Genomic DNA, 7736 nt, shown 5'->3' with positions numbered 1-7736 from the left:
AACAAAAACGTTTGCCTATCTATGCGAATCTACATGGTTTAACTGGTTATTTTCACTATTTTTTTCTCCTTCCTCCCTCTTCACTATTTTTAACTTAAGTTCAAGTATCTTGAAGAACTTGTTTTTAATCTTTAATATATCCAATATAACATTGTCCTTTATGAGATTTGGGACTCAGAATTGCCCCATTTAAATTTTTTTTTGAAAATTCCCCCATCTATAAGAGCATTAATGATGCGATAATAATATTCCTTGTCTCTTGGCAACAGTAACCCTGGTATTGCAGCAAGTGAGGTATAGAGAATGTGGGGAGATCAGGTGAAGAAGAACTCTGGAAAAGGACGTTAGTCTTCAAAGTAGGACTGTTTGTTAAATTCGGCAAAGTCTACTATCAGAAGACACGGTGAGAAATCTTGTAGAAAGGGAGTTTTTCTTTTAGTTTTAACTCTGAGCACACATCAAAATTGATGTTCATATTTTGTCCAGAAACTTACTTGATTCAACTAAAATATCTTTGAAAATTATCTCTTTCATTAATAACTGTGCCTAAAATCATGGCTGTGGTAAAATTGAACTCAGTTAATATGTTTAAAAGGGCATCAATAATTGTTTTAATATTTTATTTTCTGAACTAGCTCAAGAGTAAGAGATAAAAGACATAATATAACTGATATATTGATATAGTATTAAGAATTACTATGTTTTTTTGGAACTCCAGAGTAAAAGAGTTTACTACATCCTACATTGATTGACACATTGACATCTCAATAAATAGCCTGATGGTGGATTATTTTCAAAATTTAATTTGTTTCTGAAGTGAAGTATTTAAAGTAAAAGACTACACCTAATTCTTTTTTAGATATCAAATGTTTTTAATTACTACAGTAATTAGTTCCAGTTATTATCAGGTAACCAAGCATGTTTACATATCTGTGTATTTTTTTATATAGTCCTGAACTTCCTTTTCAGATTATTTTTTTTCCTTTAAAGCACTCATGACTTATCTCATTTGTATAGTTTTTGTTTGTTTGTTTGTTTGTTTAGATGGAGTCTTGCTCTGTCGCCAGGCTGGAGTGCAGTGGCATGATCTTGGCTCATTGCAATCTCTGCCTCCCAGGTTCAAGCGATTCTCCTGCCTCGGCCTCCCGAGTAACTGGGACTATAGTCATGCACCACCATGCCCGGCTAATATTTTTGTATTTTAGTAGAGACGGGGTTTCACCATGTTGGTCAGGATGGCCTTTATCTCCTGACCTCGTTACAGGCATGAGCCACTGCACCTGACCTCACTTGTATAGCTTTTAAGCACTTTAAGAGTGAAGTTACCTTATTTTCCTCTAGTAGAACAATTTAATGCAAGTAAAGTTTAGAAAAATAATCAAATTAATCATAAACTTAGTGGATTTTATTAAGCCAATTGTATTGTAAAATATCAAAGACTGCATTTTGAAATTGTTTCTTTAAAGAATGTCATTATCATTCACCCTTTTTCTCCTATGAAAATTAACTGCAGATGTGAGAGGAAACATGAGGACTTAAATTTTATCTGTAGCCAAACCAAGAGCAGAAGGTGTTGAAATGAGGGAGGGGACTTCCCCATGATAAGGAGAATTAACAAAAAAACTGAGTAGAAAAAAATGCCACTTCTTTCAGCAAAACTGCCTTCTGAGCATGAACTTAAATTTGTATTTGTGTTGGAAATACTTGAAGAAATGTGAGGAGAAGGAGGAGTTATTTGTGTGTTGGGGAATGGGAGAAAAAGTGGAGGTTACAGAGTGGGAAGTTGGAAATTCATTATTTATAAGAAAAAATGGAAAATAGTTTTTGGTGTAGGAAAGGAGAAAGGTCGTATTATCCCACAGGAGAAAGTTCAGCAATGAAGGAGAATGGAAGGTAATAAGAGATCACCCCACCTGGGGTAGGTACAATCCATATGATTTCCTTCTTTCTTTATTTCTCTCCCTTTAAAAAATGCATTTCATGGCTGGACACGGTGGCTCATGCCTGTAATCCCAGCACTTTGGGGGGCCAAGGTGGGTGGATCACGAGGTCAGGAGTTCAAGACCATCCTGGTCAACATGGTGAAACCCCGTCTCTACTAAAAATACAAAAATTAGCTAGGCATGGCAGTGCATGCCTGTAATCTCAGCTACTCAGGAGACTGAGGCAGGAGAATCGCTTGAACCTGGTAGGCAGACATTGCAGTGAGCTGAGATCGCGCCACTGCACTCCAGCCTGGTGACAGAGCTAGACTCCATCTCAAAAAAAAAAAAAATGCATTTCATTTTATCTTTCTTTAATGGCCCCTTCTTTTGCTTGCTTACTAGCAGGCTCCCTCCTGAGCCTCATGCTAGCACCACACCCCTGTAGTTTCTCCTTGATGGGATGGGTTTGAGGAGAGCAGCAGTTGGTGAGGTAAGTTTTAATGTCTGAGAGGGTGTGGTGAGTAGACAGAGAGCTGTGAACAGAATTTTTTTTTTTTTTTTAAAAAAAGCTTTTTCTAGAAACATTGCGGTGAGTTGCTACTTTCCTCCTTCCTCAGACAGTGTTTAAGAGGGATATGAAAGTTGTATATGGTGTTGGCTATAATTCTGGAGTCCCCTTCAGTGTTGACAGGGTTATCCACAGAGGGGTTAGTGATTTGGAATGATGTGGAAAAAGCTTATGAGGTTACTGGGTTTACTGTGAGTGTCATGGTGAGTTGCACAGCATCCAGTGCAGAGAGAATGGCATTTTGGTCTCACTAGGTGGCTTTAGCTCCCAGCTTGCTTGAAAGCCCATTGTACTCTAGAGTATTATCAGCCAGTCCCTTCAAAAGGGGCTGGAGATTTCTCTGGCCAGCTTGCTTCTCTGAAATTGGTGGCAGTTTGGAGAGGCAGCAACTCTGCGTCATGTACATCAGAAGCAAGAGAAGCTCACTTGGTGGCTGTTGAATTCACATAGCTATAAATCTCTACCAGCTACAGCCACTGGAAGGGGTAGAGGAACAGTAGCAAGGGGAGGTAGTGCTACAGTTGTAGTTTTCCCAATGCAGCAAAATATGTAACAGTATTTTGTTGTTTGAGATAGTATCCAGAGTTTTTTTGTTTTATATTTAAGAGAATTAAGGAGCGTGGACACAAGGGTGAGTTTCAAGTGAAAGTTTAATAAAAAAGAAAAGAAAGCTTTCTGCAGCAGAGAGTGGGGCCCAAATGGGTTCCCCACTGTGAGGCTGGGGTTCGGGGTTTTTATGGACTGGTAAGGGAAGGAATGTGCATAGTTTGCAGGCTGTTTCGGAGCAAGTGTGATTTAGCTTGGTCTGGGACCAATCAGCAGCTGAAGTGATGATTTATAGGGGCTACCTAGCTTGGTCCAGGACCTAGTAGAAGCTGAAGTGAAAGCTTGGCCAAAGACCTTGGCCCTGGGATGAATTAGAAGCTGAAGCAGTGATTTATAGAGGCCAAGATTATGGTTTAAAGCATGTTTAGAAAAGGGAAAACAAAGTGCCCACCAGAACCTACTGGAACACCCCATGTATATGCCCACAAAAGGAGAAGAGATTATTTCCTGGAAGCCTGCTGCTGCTTATACAAAGGACAAAGACATTTCTATGCAGAGTCTTGTTCTCTTATTACAGTGGCTGCAGGCATGTCTTAGGCACAAAGAACAAAGGTGTTTCTATGTTGGACCTTGTTTCTTTATCTGAGTGGGCCAGAGGTTTGTACAAGTTTTCTTATCTGTGCCTGCAGCCTGATATTTCAGGCTGTTTCTCTGATTTCAGGAGTTTTACCAAGAACCCACCCTAACTGCCTACCGTTTCTCTCTTATTCTCCCCATCAGGAGTGGAGACCCTAACTGCTGTTAGGGAGATTAGGCGCTGATTTTTTTAGCTACTTTTTGCTGGAGAGGGGTGTTGTGTGGGGAACAGCAACTAGGGTTTCTTTTGTGGCTGGCTTAAGGGTCCTTGGAAGAAAGGCATGTTTATGTATGGTTCCTTTTGCATTGCCATTTGTAGCTTGATAGCCTTTAGATGAGAAGAAACAATGTGGTTTATTAGAGTACATGTATTACAATGAAACAAGGGTGGAGGTAAAGACGGCTTAAAAATTCCAAGGCTAAGTGATGGCTAGTTATGACTGTTAAGATTTGGATTCAAGGGGCTGGGCTTCGGTTAGCTTTCTTGGTTTTACTTTTTAAACAAAGAAACTTGTGACTTATAGGCACTTTATTTACTTTTATTACCTGGCAGGACTTGTGGGATAATTCTCCAGAACTAGAATATTGTTTTTGATTTCTACATTACCCATTCCCTTTTGTTTCCTTTGAGCAGTAGCTGGAGATTGCTGGTCGATTTACAGGAATAGGGTTAGTTTAATATGTAGGTAGGCAAAAACTTGAAAACAACTACTGAGACTAGAAATTAATGACAGCTGTATAAGTTTTGAAACAATTTTTTTCTCCAGTCCTCATTTTTGTTAAAAACAAATTATGATAAGACTGTGTTGTTTGTAAAATCGACTTCAGTCTCATACTTGGACTGATTATTTCATAAACTGCAGCAAGAATAATTACCTTTACATAGACCTTTTAGATGGGCTTTGATGGAACTTTGTTTTACAAGGAATCTTAGATAGGACTTTTTAAAGCTGAGCCCAGCCATGGGTTTGCACCCTTAAATGCCTATGAGTTGGATAAACTCCTTTTTTCCTGAGATTTCAAGAGCATGGTGTTCTGGGCCTGTTAGAAAGTGACTTTTTTACTCACCACAGATTAGGAACCCTGTACAGGGACTGTGTAGACAAAATATGAGGCCAATTTTTCCAAGAGGCTTTTATTGGCTTTTCAAGTTAAGCTGGACTTCTTATAGGGAAACACATTCTTTTAGTTAAACCCTTGGCAAAACACCAGTTTTTAAATTGTTCTGTTGCAAAAGAAAATGCATTCTTATTGCACTGATGCAAACAATATATTGTTAGAAGTTAAGAATGCTTAAAACTAGTGTCTGAATTTTAGAGGAACCAGGCAGAGAGAAACAAACATGTTTTACATTTTGTTTACAGAAGTATACCTTACTTAATTGTTAAAGGCTGTATCTAGTTTAAAATAAGTTTTATTGACTGAAAAACAAAACAAGGATTAGCAATATCTTGAGCAAAAGTTAAAAAGATTATTTTAGCTTTTTATTAGTTCAGTCCATTCAGTTAACTCTTGTTCTGCTTGATATTTATAAACATTTCAGCTTTTTATTAATCCTGTATGCTTTTCCATTATTAGAAACCTGCATTTGAGAGCACCTGTTAAAGTTTTACAGCTGAGTATAAACCTTTTATGAAGAGGATTAAAGCAGACAATTGTCTTAAATGACAAAATGATCAGGGTGTTTACAATTAGAAACACGATTGTCAAAGAAATTTGGTTATTTTTGTGGTTTCCAACAGTTTAAGATAATTTCAATTATAATTGATAGCATATATTTAAACATTAGAACCTTAGACATCCTATATGGTTTTTTTTTTAATTTATTTATTATTATTATACTTTAAGTTGTAGGGTACATGTGCATAACGTGCAGGTTTGTTACATATGTATACTTGTGCCATGTTGGTGTGCTGCACCCATCAACTCGTCATTTACATCAGGTATAACTCCCAATGCAATCCCTCCCCCCTCCCCCCTCCCCATGATAGGCCCCGGTGTGTGATGTTCCCCTTCCTGAGTCCAAGTGATCTCATTGTTCAGTTCCCACCTATGAGTGAGAACATGCAGTGTTTGGTTTTCTGTTCTTGTGATAGTTTGCTAAGAATGATGGTTTCCAGCTGCATCCATGTCCCTACAAAGGACACAAACTCATCCTTTTTTATGGCTGCATAGTATTCCATGGTGTATATGTGCCACATTTTCTTAATCCAATCTGTCACTGATGGACATTTGGGTTGATTCCAAGTCTTTGCTATTGTGAATAGTGCTGCAATAAACATACGTGTGCATGTGTCTTTATAGCAGCATAATTTATAATCCTTTGGGTATATACCCAGTAATGGGATGGCTGGGTCATATGGTACATCTAGTTCTAGATCCTTGAGGAATCGCCATACTGTTTTCCATAATGGTTGAACTAGTTTACAATCCCACCAACAGTGTAAAAGTGTTCCTATTTCTCCACATCCTCTCCAGCACCTGTTGTTTCCTGACTTTTTAATGATCGCCATTCTAACTGGTGTGAGATGGTATCTCATTGTGGTTTTGATTTGCATTTCTCTGATGCCCAGTGATGATGAGCATTTTTTCATATGTCTGTTGGCTGTATGAATGTCTTCTTTTGAGAAATGTCTGTTCATATCCTTTGCCCACTTTTTGATGGGGTTGTTTGTTTTTTCTTGTAAATTTGTTTGAGTTCTTTGTAGGTTCTGGATATTAGCCCTTTGTCAGATGAGTAGATTGCAAAAATTTTCTCCCATTCTGTAGGTTGCCTGTTCACTCTGATGGTAGTTTCTTTTGCTGTGCAGAAGCTCTTTAGTTTAATTAGATCCCATTTGTCAATTTTAGCTTTTGCTGCCGTTGCTTTTGGTGTTTTAGACATGAAGTCTTTGCCCATGCCTATGTCCTGAATGGTACTACCTAGGTTTTCCTCTAGGATTTTTATGGTATTAGGTCTAACATTTAAGTCTCTAATCCATCTTGAATTAATTTTCGTATAAGGAGTAAGGAAAGGATCCAGTTTCAGCTTTCTACTTATGGCTAGCCAATTTTCCCAGCACCATTTATTAAATAGGGAATCCTTTCCCCATTTCTTGTTTCTCTCAGGTTTGTCAAAGATCAGATGGCTGTAGATGTGTGGTATTATTTCTGAGGACTCTGTTCTGTTCCATTGGTCTATATCTCTGTTTTGGTACCAGTACCATGCTGTTTTGGTTACTGTAGCCTTGTAGTATAGTTTGAAGTCAGGTAGCGTGATGCCTCCAGCTTTGTTCTTTTGACTTAGGATTGTCTTGGAGATGCGGGCTCTTTTTTGGTTCCATATGAACTTTAAAGCAGTTTTTTCCAATTCTGTGAAGAAACTCATTGGTAGCTTGATGGGGATGGCATTGAATCTATAAATTACCTTGGGCAGTATGGCCATTTTCACGATATTGATTCTTCCTATCCATGAGCATGGTATGTTCTTCCATTTGTTTGTGTCCTCTTTTATTTCACTGAGCAGTGGTTTGTAGTTCTCCTTGAAGAGGTCCTTTACATCCCTTGTCAGTTGGATTCCTAGGTATTTTATTCTCTTGGAAGCAATTGTGAATGGAAGTTCATTCATGATTTGGCTCTGTGTTTGTCTGTTATTGGTGTATAAGAATGCTTGTGATTTTTGCACATTAATTTTGTATCCTGAGACTTTGCTGAAGTTGCTTATCAGCTTAAGGAGATTTTGGGCTGAGACAATGGGGTTTTCTAAATATACAATCATGTCATCTGCAATGAGGGACAATTTGACTTCTTCTTTTCCTAACTGAATACCCCTGATTTCTTTCTCTTGCCTAATTGCCCTAGCCAGAACTTCCAACACTATGTTGAATAGGAGTGGTGAGAGAGGGCATCCCTGTCTTGTGCCAGTTTTCAAAGGGAATTTTTCCAGTTTTTGCCCATTCAGTATGATATTGGCTGTGGGTTTGTCATAAATAGCTCTTATTATTTTGAGGTACGTTCCATCAATACCGAATTTATTGAGCGTTTTTAGCATGAAGGGCTGTTGAATTTTGTCAAAAGCCTTT

General features: G+C 38.2%; 1 protein-coding gene across 1 annotated transcript in view; it reads left to right on the top strand.

Annotated features, from left to right (window-relative positions):
• Window positions 1–282: 282 nt before the first annotated feature.
• TENT5D (terminal nucleotidyltransferase 5D) overlaps window positions 283–7736 on the top strand; it is a 27343-nt gene continuing 19889 nt past the window's right edge. The window contains exon 1 of the mRNA XM_025372996.1: window positions 283–403. The gene's annotated coding sequence lies outside the window, so the exon portion shown is untranslated. The remainder of the gene's footprint in view (window positions 404–7736) is intronic.

Source organism: Theropithecus gelada, chromosome X (genome assembly GCF_003255815.1).
Source record: "Theropithecus gelada isolate Dixy chromosome X, Tgel_1.0, whole genome shotgun sequence".
Classification (NCBI taxonomy): Eukaryota; Metazoa; Chordata; class Mammalia; order Primates; family Cercopithecidae; genus Theropithecus; species Theropithecus gelada.
This window is presented reverse-complemented; position numbering and strand designations above follow the sequence as displayed.